The sequence below is a fragment of the Rhipicephalus microplus genome, chromosome X (assembly GCF_043290135.1).
Source record: "Rhipicephalus microplus isolate Deutch F79 chromosome X, USDA_Rmic, whole genome shotgun sequence".
NCBI lineage: Eukaryota > Metazoa > Arthropoda > Arachnida > Ixodida > Ixodidae > Rhipicephalus > Rhipicephalus microplus.
The window spans coordinates 253,402,804-253,417,646 of NC_134710.1; positions in this window are offsets into that span (position 1 = coordinate 253,402,804).

Here is a 14,843-nt window from a genome sequence, read left to right on the forward strand (position 1 = left end):
CCATTTTCTAAAGAACATCTTCATGCAGAAACAATCAAAATTTTGAGGTTCATTCTGCACCAGTTCTTGACCCCGACTGCACGCGGACGTTCGCGAAAGAGATGTGCACAAGCATTATGAGATCGGCCTGTCTGTCGCTAGTTTGTGTACGTCATACTAAACCTTGGCGCGCGTTTCGGCCTTCACTTGAACAGCAGTGTGATGCTGAATAAAGGTAAAAGTAAACACTTCCCATAAGTAATATCAGTTAAAGACTGAAAATGAGTAAAAACCACTCTGTATAGCGAAATAATGTGCATAAATCTAATTGCAGAAATAAGTAATCGTCGAAATGCTAAAAGCGCTGCTGCCCCAGCGTGCACCTTGCGGCAGTTCGCGCGTACTAAATGCGAATGTTAGAGTGGGCACGCTAAAATACTTATGCAACGTTTACGTACGAAAGCGCATTGTGTTTCAAACAACTGAGAATAGGCTGCTGTCACTGAAACGCGCGTACCTCCCGACATAAACCAGCGAAGTTTCTCACAGCACACGCTGTGCGAAATTTGTCATGGCACACGCTGTGCGAAACATACTGAGGTTTCCACAGCCGAACACAGCCTTGTCCGCGAATTTTGGTGAGCGTAACACCCGCAGCTCACGGGGAAGCACTAAAACGACGCACAAACACACGGTAATTGTTCTTGCGGAACGGCGCACCATGAATTGAAGTCGGAGCCGAAAGCACTCACGCGGTTGTCTCAAGTTCATGAAGCCCTACAAACTATTCGCTGGTCTAATGCATGCACATGGCCAAAAAACAATTCAAGGTTCTGCCGACAGGTTGCAAAAAGCCACTTGGTAGATATATACCTCCGCATAAAGACACGCTTTCATGCGGAGGCGCTGTGGTGCTATGGGTAAGACGTCTGCTTCACGTGCATGCGGTCCTGAGTTCAATTTCAGGGCAGTGCAGAGCATGTTAATCTCGCAGATGCAGGTGATTGTGGTACTAATGGTTTTCTAATTATAATACCTGTAGTAATTACTTAAAATAAGTTGAACGCTCGCAAAATAAAAATGCTTTTTTTCCGCCACCGCATCAGGGCCGGGCCGCCTACCGAAATGTCACGCCTAACCGCAGGCCGTATCTTGCCAGGAACATTTTGACCAAAAACCCGGCTAATTTTTGCCCCGGCTATTCTGAAGGCCACTTCAATTCGGGCCGGTTTCTATCGGACACTGCTACGGAGCCGCGTAGAAGCGGCGATAATTTGACATGATTTCCTGCCTGCGGGCGTGTAGTCTAGACAGGCTTTGAGTGAGATTGTACTTTGCAAAGTTCTAGGGGCTTTAGTGTGTGGCGTGATCTAAAGGTCACCGCCTCCACGGAGCGTGGTCTCTCTTACGTGCGCGCTTCTCAGACTCTTTCGGGAGAGGATGAAGGTCATTTCGCACACTTTCGCGGCCACGTTAACGAAAGCAGAGCGCTGCTAACATATGACGCAGTTAGAACTGTCACGTTCTTCGTGCTTGTCTTGTGTATAGTTGTGCGCTCATTTGTAAATTTATGTGTTTGATTTTGGAAATTTCAAATTCATAATCTGAGAATTCTTGCTGCGTGTGCTCCGTACCCCATTCCTAATTCTTCTAGTTCACTTCGACCTCGTGGTTCGGCCCCACGGTTGCTTGCTGTCCTAAGTAGAAGTATTCATTTACAACTTCAACTGCACGGCTACCTATCCAGAAGTTCTGTTTTCTTCCCAAGTTGTTGAACATTACGTTCGTTTTTTTTTTCATTTAAAGCATGGCATCCAATAAATGTTCGTGCTTGAAATTCTGAACTCAACATTAAAAGCCGCAGCGGCTTAAGGGCCATACATTTCTTTAAATGGTAAAATTTTCACCGAATGAAACGAAAACCTCGAAGCCCGAATCTGAACTCTACATACTGCGCGACACGCGCTGTTTGCTCTCCTGTGTATCTACCACGTAGTGGCCATGCAGTTTTGTTGAGTGCTGAATAGAGGTCAACTAAAACCCAGCCCTCGTACAGAGTTCACCAGCTCTACTTATGGCTTCTCTGGAGGAACGCTAAACACTCTTTTCAACATATTAAAGATTACCTTACCAATCCTATCACTGACCCTAAATAAATGCATTCGCTTTTACGAAATATTTATGCACGATGAAATATAAAATATATCTTTAAAGTTCGTGAGACAGTGGGTGTACCAAGCTCTCAACATGACTCAGCTGCAACATTCATGGACAAAGAGGCCGATGACTCGTCGGTGGCCAACTCGCAATTCGGCGAGGGAGGCTTTAACGACAGTGTGCACTACATGGACGGTGCTGCCAGCGATGGTCAGCAATCGCCATCAACCGCTTTCTCAGCTGCTGCGGAGAGTGACCACCTGTCCCCGGAAGAAATAGGGGCAGCAACTGCAGAGACGGAAGCGACAACTCCACCGCATAAGGTACAAGAAAATTTGGAGGAACCTTGCAGAAATTTTGTTAGCACGTTACACGCGTACGGCGCTTTGTAGCGACATATAGCTGCGCTTAGATTGTGCACTCATAAAGCATAGGAGTTCAGCTTTAGCTGACGTCAGCCTTAAATCAGTAGACCTAGATGGACGCCTATCGAGACAAAGCTTCGATAAGATTATTGAACATGGACGCTTTGCCACGATTATGATCCATGCAGGTCTACTTTTCTTACGCTGACATCACCCAAATTGTCCCCTTCCTAATAGGTGTGACTTTGGCGCTTTGCCCTTGTCATTTTAAGAGTGACCTTTTCAAGACGATTATCTCTCAGAAAGAGATGATAACGACCCGAACAGAGAACCAAAGAGGAACTTAATAAACATTGATTGATATGTGGAGTTTAACGTCCCAAAACCACTATAAGATTATGAGAGACGCCGTAGTGGAGGGCTCCGGAAATTTCGACCATCTGGGGTTCTTTAACGTGCACCCAAATCTGAGCACACGGGCCTACAACATTTCCGCCTCCATCGGAAATGCAGCCGCCGCAGCCGGGATTTGAACCCGCGACCTGCGGGTCAGCAGCCGAGTACCTTAGCCACTAGACCACCGCGGCGGGGCAACTTAATAAACATGTATATCGGGCTAATTGGTATCAATCGAAGTTCACTCGTTCCGTTCCTTCTTTCTTCCAGCCTCTGTGTAGCTCAACATTGCGTGTCCTACGAACACAAAAGAGGCGGGGAGGAATAGATGGATGATAATGCGTACTTTTTCTTTACCTATATGTTTTACGCAGCCCACCTACTTCAGCATGACAGGTTCGTCAATCAGCAGCGGCGGGCAGCATGACTACAATCTCCGCTGGCGAGTCCCGCGGCCCCCAAACGCGTTCATGCTGTTTGCACAGGAGAACAGGGGATCGATGACTTGTGGAAAACCTAACGTACGCCCAGTTTCATTTTTACTTGTCAAAGCGTTTTCTTTCTACATTATATGCTTCTACAAAATCTTTCCTTTCTACAATAACAAAAAAAGACACCCACATATTGTTAGCGTTCAGCTTAGCGCTCTCACGAGTTTATTTGGGAGTTGGATATAGAATTTCTATGGAAAGTGAGCCATTACTCGAAATATTCATGTTTCTTCAACTGTTTGCATAATTTTTAAATGCCGAGCATTTTTTTGTCGCATGGTGTCACGCATCGTGCGTTGGCGGTGACGTCCACACCCACACTGCGCATGCTCGCGCCTCGCGTATCATGGTGGCGGTTGTGGTTAGAGGAAGAAAGAGACGCCTAATTCTGCAGCACTTAAAGGAGCACGGCGCAACTTCTATTTAAAAAAAAAGTTGCCATCAGCACTCGGTGTTTTCATTTGGTATTGCTCCTAAGTATTGACCAATCACAATGCTGCTTAGCTTCCGTGATTGGAAGAGAACCAGCGCATTCAGCGTAGCATATCCGTTGCCGCGTGCTTGCGTCTCATGCAAACTGTTTGCAAATACTGTTGGAAATCTTAGTTGCTGCTTGTAGTCGCTTGTGATACTTAGAAGGTGCACAGGACGATTTTCGTTTCTCGAACGGGGCCGAGTGATTCGCACAATCTTCACTGCACCTGCTTGGTCTGCGCCATGTCGGTTTGTGCGGAACTGTCTGCCGGCGGCGAGGCTGCCTACGTCGCTCCTCTAACAGCCAACGAATGCCGCTGAGCGATGAGCCGAAGCAATTGGAGAGCATCCACCGGGGCAAAAGCGATGTGCCGGAGCATTTCCGGAGCATACACGGCTTCATAACCAAGAGATTGGCCCTGTTTTCCTCCGGTTTCCTTCATACGGCGTCCACTGCAGGAAAACAGTGTAAAACAAATGTTTTTGCTCTGGTACAATACGGTTTGAGTTAGGCAATCGGACCAGAGCGGGCGTATCATTGCCCTGATTCCTCCCAGCTGAGTATATTTTCGTTTACAGTGCATGTAGGCACTAGATCGTACATCAGCGTCTCACCACTCGTTAAAGGCAATGCTTGTCCTTCTTTCGATAACTAGGAATAATAAAGACTAAATGTTATTTAGGCAATCCTAAACCACACCTAATTACGCAACAAATACGCAACATCCCCATCACTCTGCGACGCATTTACTTAAGTTCCCTCCGTGGGAAGAGGCGGGCGGCATTATTTAATGTTGTTATACTTCACTTCTTAGCAATGCTAAATGTTCTATAGTTACCAATTACGTGGGTAATAAGTGTACAAAGCTCCAATGTGCGCGGCTGTTAAGTCGAAAACCCCGAGAAGAACGTAAAATAGAAGAAAGTATTTTATGGCTACATCGTGCCGCAAGTACGATGGTGCAAAAGAAGTCCAAAATGTTAGCGGGAAGGCAGCTTAGGCATGCCAGCGTTAAACTGATCGCTGTCGGATCACATGATTACTGGGCAGCTTAGCTGGCCGCTCTGACCAACAACACGAGGTGGCATTGCATACATGACCGCAGTAACTTTTTATTTATTTTGTATTCGCTTTTTAGACGTAACGCCTCGTATATACTTTGGTGCCATACTCGAGGATCGGAACACTACTTTACACGCATAGAGAGATAGATATGTGGGTTTTAACGTCCCAAAACCACCATATGATTATGAGAGATGGCGTAGTGGAGGGCTTCGGAGATTTCGACCACCTGGGGTTCTTACACGTGCAGCCAAATCTGAGCACAAGGGCCTACAACATTTTCGCCTCCATCGGAAATGCTGCCGCCGACGCCGGGATTCGAACCCGCGACCTGCGGGTCAGCAGCCGAGTACCTTAGCCACTAGACCACTGGACGGGGCACCACTTTTAACGCAAAGCAATGCACTTACTTTTCGTACTAACCACATTCTATTCTTGTCATATCGCCGTAATTTCGGCACAAACGCCTAAATCACAGCTTGCAGTACCTCTGGAGGCAACGTTTGTAGAGATCGATGGGTAATCCGAGCATTCGAGCTTGCCACGGAGCCGTTATGCCAGAACAATTGATGTCATATTTCAGTGCTTATGCACTGTACTCGCTTTCATGTTTTTTTTTGGCTTTGTATTAGACAAAGACAGAGCGTAAAGTACGCTAAGGATAAACATTGAATCTGTTTCAATTGATAATTCATACTGCGAGAAAGCTAACCTCATTATTTCATCATCATAGATTCACTAATAGATGATAAAATCAAAGTCAACGTTTTGTCTTTATATGTTTAGTGCTGAAAATATTCCGCGTGACGTCATGAGTGACTAAGTACTATTTTAGCCCCAATGGTTCTACAAATTTTCTCAAACATAGAGTTCTAATTTTATGATCTGCTTAGACAAAAATATATTCATTTTTCTAATTAAGATATAGATACGCTTTTGTAGTCACTGTCATGGTGAGTGGTGCGCAAATCTTCAAGGTGTTAACGTCAAGTCATCGTGTATCAAGCTTGTAGGTGTACAGGAAAAGTGAAACACTCGCATATTAGGTTGAACTTTATTGGAAAGACTCGGGTAAATACTTAACTAATTTCAGGCTCCCGTATATTCACTGCCTGACCATACGTTGGCTGTAGGCCGTGTGCTCAGATTTGGGTACAAGTTAAAAAACACCAGGTGGTCCAAATTTCCTGAGTCCTTCACAACTGCGTCTCTCATAATCATATGGGGGTTTTGGGAAGTTAAACCCCACAAATCAGCCCCACCGTGGTGGTCTAGTGTCTATGGTACTTGGCTGCTGACGCGAAGGTCGCGGAATGGAATCCCGGCTGCGGCTGCTGCCTTTCTGATGGAGACGTAAATGCTGTAGGTCTGTGTGCTTACATTTGGGTGCACGTTAAAGAACCCTTGGTGGTCGAAATTTCCGCAGCCCTCCACTACGGCATCTCTAATAATCTATGGCGGATATATATATATATATATATATATATATATATATATATATATATATATATATATATATATATATATATATATATATATATATATATATATATATATATATATATATATATATATATATATATATATATATATATATATATATATATATATATATTTAGATCTTACAGACAATGTTGCCAAGAAAAGTATAAGAGAAGATATTAAACCAAATTGGAATGTAAAATATGAAGAAAAGTGGGTGAAAAGATAACTTGCCAAGGGCAGGATCCGAACCTGCGACCTTCGAATGACGCGTTCGATGCTCTACCACTGAGCTGCCACGACAGGTATCCCCCCAGCCACATTATAGGGTTTATATGTGAATTAAACGTGGTAGTGTCAGTCAGCGCCACCAGTAGCCTTGGCGGCGAGTGTAACTTGCCGCCATGATAACGTGTCATTCGAAGGTCGCAGGTTCGGATCCTGCCTACGGCAAGTTAGTTTTTCACCCACTTTTGTTCAAATTTTCACAATTTAGTCTCATACCTTCCCCTATACTTTCTGTGGCATTATTGTCTGTTAGATCTCATTAATATTGTGTAAAATCACGAAAAAAAACAAGCCCATAGGTATACACCTCTTTCTTTATTCATTAACGAGGGTTTCGTACTGGCAGACTCACTGTCTTTAGGTTGTATACGAGGGACTATTGGTCTGCTGCCCACTCGTAACAAGTTCACGTGCCACGTGACGCCAAACAGGCTCAAAAAAAGTGTGCCACACTCGCCGCCATGGCTACTGGGGGTGCTGGCTGACACTCCTACGTTTAATTCACATATAAACCGTTAAAAGTGGCTGGGGGGATAGCTGTCGTGGCAGCTCAGGGGTAGAGCATTGAGCACGTCATTCGAATGTCGCAGGTTCGGATCCTGCCCACGGTAAGGTATCTTTTCACCCACTTTTCTTCATATCTTACGTTACAGTTTGGTCTAATATCTTCCCCTATACTTTCCTTGGCATTATTGTTTGTTAGATCTCATAAATATTGTGTAAAAACACGGAAAAAACAAGCCCTTAGGTATACACTTCTTTCCTTATATATATATATATATATATATATATATATATATATATATATATATATATATATATATATATATATATATATATATATATATATATATATATATATATATATATATATATATATATATATATATATATATATATATATATATATATATATATATATATATATATAGCATTCATGCCGTTGCTACTGAACAGCGCAAGGATCAATGGATTGCCTCACTGATAGACTTGCTGACTGATCCATCCACTCCATCCACTCGCGCGTTGCGTCGTCAAGCCCACCATTTCGCCGTTCGCGACGACCTTCTCCACCGACGCAATTACAGCGGTGACGGCCGCCAGTGGCTACTAGTCATACCCCGCAGTCTGCGCTCTGGCATATGCGAATTCTTTCATACTGATCCGCAATGTGCGCACTCCGGTGTATCGAAGACTTACCAGCGCATTCGCCAACGTTACTTTTGGCGCGGCATGTACCGCTATGTGCAGAAATTCGTTCGCTCCTGCATAGAATGTCAGCGCCGCAAAACTTCAACGCACCTGTCGCCGGTAGGTCTGCAACCTCTACCTTGCCCTGCCAGGCCATTTGGGCGCGTTGGCATTGATTTGTATGGGCCACTTCCACTAACGTCGGCCGGTAACCGCTGGGCCATTGTTGCTGTGGACCACCTCACGCGATACGCCGAAACTGCTGCTCTCCCCGCGGCTACAGCGAGCGATGTGGCCTCCTTCCTGCTCCAACGATTCATGCTGCGACACGGTCCACCTCAGGAACTGCTCAGTGATCGAGGCCGCGTCTTCCTGTCTGAAGTCGTCGAAGCCATTCTCAAAGAGTGCAACGTTGTTCACCGCAAAACTGCTGCTTACCACCCGCAGACGAATGGCCTTACTGAACGCTTCAACCGTACGCTCGGCGACATGCTCTCCAAGTACGTCGCCGCCGATCACACAAATTGGGATTCCATTCTACCCTTCGTCACCTACGCATATAACACCGCCCCTCAGAGCACTACTGGCTTTTCACCTTTCTTTTTATTATATGGAAGGCACCCGTCACACACCATCGACACTATACTTCCGTACAAGCCAGATCCGTCAGAGTGGGCGCCTATTTCTGCTACAGCCAAGCTTGCTGAAGAGTGTCGAGAGCTCGCAAGGACCTTTACAGCGCATGATCAAGAGCGGCAAAAAGGCATTCGCGCTGACACCAGCACCACTGCGCCCATGTTCCTCCCTGGAGCGCTCGTCTGGCTCTCGATCTCTACCACTTCAACTGGCCTATCTTCAAAACTATTGCCCAAATACGAAGGCCCCTACCGTGTCGTCGAACGCACTTCCCCTGTAAATTACTTGATCGAACCCATCGAACCATCTTCGGACATGCGCCGTCGAGGGCGCGACATTGTCAACGGGGAGCGCCTCAAAGCCTACCACGACCCGCTCATAGTAACCAGCTGCTAGGTCGCCAGGCGGCTCCCTCTTCGTACCCGGGGTAGTTGTGGTGAAGCCTTCGAACAGTGGGTCGTCCTCTCCAGCGCCTTCTAGTGGGTTGCCCTTTTTAGCAAGAAGAAGAGCAGCTCGTGCAGAGAGTCGGTACCCGCATTGACTGTCACTGTCAAGCATCGTCGACAACCGTCCGCCAATAAACGTCTCAACAATTTATATATATATATATATATATATATAAATATATATATATATATATATATATATATATATATATATATATATATATATATATATATATATATATATATGCTATTGAAAAAATTGCCATGGTGCATACCGGAATACATGGTGGGCGTAATGGAAATAATAGTGGGCATGGTGGAAGTTGTGATAGATATGGTGGGACTTAGTGGAAATTATGGTGGATGTGCCGGGACATACTGGGTGGTAAGGTGTACAGAAGATGGGTAAAGTGGAAGTGATGGTGGAAAGTAGAGGCTAGATAGTGGGAACTCATTGGACATTCTGTCCACCATTGCGATAATTCTGGGAAGCCCTAAGCATATGGTGGGTGGTGCTTATTGTGGTGGGCCACATGGTGTACCAAGCGGCGAAACTCTTCCCACCACTGCGAAAATGCTGGGAATCACTAATCAGTTGATGGGTGCTGCTTGTTATAGTGGGCCACATAGTGTACCAAGCTGAGAAGCTCTGCCCACCATTGCGATAATGCTGGGAAGCAGTAAGCAGATGACGGGTGGGCTCATAATAGCGGGCAATTCATATAGTGTACAAAGCTGTGATCTGTACACTACATGTTCTACCACCATGATTTCCACGAAAGATTAGGCGTACCGACCGAGCCCGTACAATTGTGTTATCTGTGCTTCTGGGTTTCAGAATACATAATTTCGACGATTAAGAATGACAATACCGCGCAGCCATGGCGTCAATTAACCTAAATGAAGCATTTTTCATTGTGTATGGTGTCCGCGCAAGAAGCAACAAACATCGATGCGACGTGATTCAAGCACTCCCAGAAAACGCACGTCTCCCCTCACCGACAGCCGGCGGTCGCACTCGCCGGCACTTCTCTAGCTTTTATGCGAGAACTCAGACGTGGCAATTCGTATGCTTGGGGAACCAATATGATAGCGTAAAGTTTCCGGCAAACTGCCGAGACGTTATGTAGTTACAGCATTGCGCTGGCATGACTGCCATCTATGTTGCGCGAAAAGCATCCCAAAACTCAATAAATTAATTTAGGTGTGCGTATCTATGGAATGAGCCTAATGCGTCATAAAGTGTGAGCAGAAGTCGCCCTTTCGAACGAGCGCAAAATGTATATTAAACTTGGCAGACCACGCCAGTAAACTGTAGCTGCTCCCCAGTCCACTTGGTTTTTTCCTTGCAGTTGTGAATTGTAATAAAATAGCACTGGTGCCATTAACACAGCGACAATCGTTACAGACAGCAGTTGCTTGTGTTTATAAATGTGCAAAATTTAGTAGCAGGTGCAGATCTCGCCTATGTCGAGTACACGACAAACATAACTGTTGAACCGTAATTTTGTATGTCAAGTAACTATTTAACACACAACTTGGCACAGTGTGGTTAGTGTTTCCGAATGGGAATCCGCAGTTTGCACGTTCGGCGCTCCGTGGTACGTTTTTTTTTTACTGGACGGGTGTTTTCTACATCGTTTTTTATACAATTCTTTTTTCATTTTTTGTGGCAGCTCGTCACGGTGATTTTAACGCCATTTCGCGCTCAAGCGTTGCCGGTACTGCAGCACCCACCATATCCCACCATGCGCCATGGTGGACGTTTCCCAGCATTCACCCACTACATTAATCCACTATAATGTTGGGTGGTGGTTTACACCATGCTCACCATTCGTTTTTCTTCCGATAGGGTATATATATATCCCACAAGTCAAACATCATATGTTTACATCCTGACGGGGTTTTCAAGTGTGGTTTTTCTTCTTGTCTCATTATCATATCCATGTTTTGGCTCGTGAAACCCGATAAAAAAGTATTTGGTGTGATTTGCGCAGGAGAACAACCAGTGCGTGAGCACCCGACTGGGTAAAATGTGGCGGTGCCTTAGCGCAGCCGATAAAGAACCTTATCAGCGCAAGGCGGCTGAAGCAGCAGCAATCCACCGATGGAAATATCCTGGTATATTTTAAATGCCAAGCACTTCTTGGTGTACTGCAGGCACTTTTGGCCCCTATCTATCTACGTATCTATCTACGTATCTACCCACGTCTGGGTACTCTCGTGATCAACGTTTTAAATTGGGGTGGACCAAAATTGGTATGAAAGGGTAAGTTGGGTTGCTGGTCGTAACATTAATAATGTCACAATCTCAACACGTACGTTTTGAAACACAATTCCCACCAGACTGGGGCACATACCCGTGGTCGGGTATGTGCCACAGGTATGCGGTTATGCTCCTCAGCTCATTGACGGTTTATGTGTACCAAGGAACGGCGACAGCAAACAAAAGTAATTCAAATGTGAGAGCAATAGGAAAAACTGACATTGACAGCATTGATTAGCCCAAAGCAAAGAATAATTGTCATTGTCCTAGAACATATTTGATCTTCAAATTCTGGGTGGCAATCAAGTATTTAACCATAGAGCAACGGCATGTGTCGATATTGCTCTGGGAAAATACGCTACTCCGGCCCAATATTGGTGAAATGTCAGCTTTGCTTGCAGATCTGGCTATCCAGTTGTATAAACATTTATTGTGTACTGCTTTGATACAGCCGTCTCATAGCGTTAACGATTGTTGCGGTTAGGTACCATGCACTGTAATTTATTTATCTAGCAGTTCCCAGGGCTACCATTCTCGCGAGCACAAGCATCAAATGTCAGCTTACTGCTTCTCGTGTTGCTATCTATCTATCTATCTATCTATCTATCTATCTATCTATCTATCTATCTATCTATCTATCTATCTATCTATCTATCTATCTATCTATCTATCTATCTATCTATCTATCTATCTATCTATCTATCTATCTATCTATCTATCTATCTATCTATCTATCTATCTATCTATCTATCTATCTATCTATTTATCTATCTATCTATCTATCTATCTATCTATCTATCTATCTATCTATCTATCTATCTATCTATCTATCTATCTATCTATCTATCTATCTATCTATCTATCTAGCTGCCTACGACTTTTAGCTTTCCGGGCTTATACCAAAGCAAGTTTGGTATCGATACCAAACTTGCTATGGTATAACATGACTGTATGAAGAACATGTTTGACTTGTCATGCTATGAAAATCATGACATCTATGTCATAAATGTCATGATTTAAATTTCATGGTCCTGCAGCTCTTGCGGCGATTTCTTTCGCATGGCAAGTTGCAAAACTTGTATGATATGGGATGATTGCATGGCGAACACAAGCGCCAGACCCTGACATGAAAATCACGACATGCGTGTCATGTAACAACATGACTACGTTCCACGCTCATGATGCGCTGGCAGCCGTTTCATTAGCGTCACATATCCCAAATTTTGTATCATGGTACTTGAATGGATGACCAAGGTATGTAACTGGTGGAAACATCATAACCAGAAAATGCTTTTCATGTAACAACATGACTACATGCCGCGCTCATGACACGCTCGTGTCCGTTTCCTTAGCTTCACATGTACCAAACTCGGCATTACGTGACGCGAACAGACGACACAGGTAAATGGCGCATTCAAACATGATAATCACGACACGCGTGTCATGTGAGCACATGACTACATGCCACAGTCAGGACGCCAATACGTTTCGACGTGACGCAGTGCGCGTGTTCGCCGGCGTTGCCACACCAGGCGCTGCTGCTGCCCTCTACTCGCAGACACGCGCCGCGCTGCGTTGATGTGCGTATAAACGCGTCCGGCGTCCCTCCATCACGAAAAGAGGGAGACGAAGCGTTGTATGGTAACGCACCGGCGCGAAATGCAGCATGTCGCATTTCGCACCGGTTGCCGTCGGGCTGCGCCGACGGTCGCTAGTCGCACCTGGCGTCAAACTGTAATTGCTCGCGTTTAGCTAACGTAGAGTCGCTGTGCCCAGCGTGCGCACGCGTCAACCCTACATTGGAGTATAGATTAAGCACTTCATGATGTGCTCGCGGCCGTTTTACTAGCTCCACATATACCAAATTTGGTGTTACATGTCATCAATGGATGATGAAATATACGACTGGTGCAAACATGACAATCCTGACACGCGTGTCATGTAAGAACTTGACAACATACCACGCTCATATGGTGCTCATGGTCGTTTTGCTAGCTCCAAACATACTAAATTTATTATCACGTGACCTGAATAGATGATGAAGGTAAACGGCCCAAACATGATGATCATGACACGGGAGTCATGCACGGCATCATTTCTCTTCACCTCGTAACGTTGTGCTGATTTTAAAGTGACAAACCAACAGTGCTCATTGATGCTTCGCAAATCACCGATTCCTACTGTACGTGGGATCTGCCATTTGTTTTATATAAATAATCCATGTGAATGTCTGCTGCAATAAAGTCAATATCATCGTACACAGAACAGCGCCAGCGTCGCACAAGATACCACCGCTAAGGAATATGCCAATAATTGAAACGAGATTCATATAACCAAATCAGTAATGCTGTTGCAGTAGCGAATAACTAATGTAAATCTACCCTAGATAATAGTAAGCAACCTGTAATAGTAAGCAACCTGTCAGGAGTTCGAAACGAAACACCGTAGTTTAATTTGTTTGAAATTGTCATATATCTTAAGAAACGGGCGGGGGGGGAGAAGATGATGATGATGTCGGCACCATGGCTCTTGCCTACTCAGGGGAATGGGCTGAGAATGGGGGATAGAAACTTGTAAGCATTTGAAGTGTTACATAATAGTAACAAACGGAGGATAAAGCAAACGCAAAAACAGAAAGAGTGCGATAATTCCTTTTTTTCATTCCCACAACGTCACAGTAATTTCAAACACGGATAAAAATGATGTTTTGATTTTCTTTATAGTGCTATAATAACAAATACGCAAATTGAAATTTAGATGCGAATTCATGTTGTTTCATGAACATAACTGCAAACGGCATCGAAGGCGTTTCTGTGGCTGTAGTCCAGAACAGAAGCAACAAAGGACAGTGTGCTGTCGATGGTGAAGGGGCAGCCCAAGCTTAGCGAAAGGATTAACCAGGAGACGTTTTCTTAACAATATGTACCGACAACATGACAAAAAATATTGCTCTATTGATTCCATATCTGAACAAAAGCTGCACAGGGGAGATATCACCAGACCAGCTCTGTGTGGATATATATTTAAAGGGGAGTCATGACATTGTAATCTCGTTAGCCTGACTTCCAGTTGTCTAGTTTGACACCAGTCAGTTCTTCATTGACATTTTAAATGTTTAAGTTCAGCCTATGGTGTTACTGCTTCCGTGACATCAGCACTGAGTGAAAAAAAAAATTTTAGCCCTGCTGCGGTGGTCTAGTAGCTAAGGTACTCGGCTGCGGACCCACAGGTCGTGGGATCAAATCCCGGCTGTGGCGGCTGCATTTCCGATGGAGGTGGAAATGTTGTAGGCTCGTGTGCTCAAGTTTGGGTGCACGTTAGAGAACCCTAGGTGGTCGAAATTTCCGGAGCCCTCCACTACGGCGTCTCTCATAATCTTATGATGGTTTTCATACGTTAAACCCCACAAATCAATGAAAATGTTTAACATCTTATCGCTGTTAAACTGGCCACTACTGGAAGGACAGGAAGTATTAGCCGAGTTAATGCAACTCAAACTAAGGAGTCTACTTCATTTACTCGAATCAGCAATGTTCAGGTACCCATAATAATTTTGGAGCTTCAACTGAGGAGGAACTAGTGTAAGGAACGTATTTAAGGCATCTCATT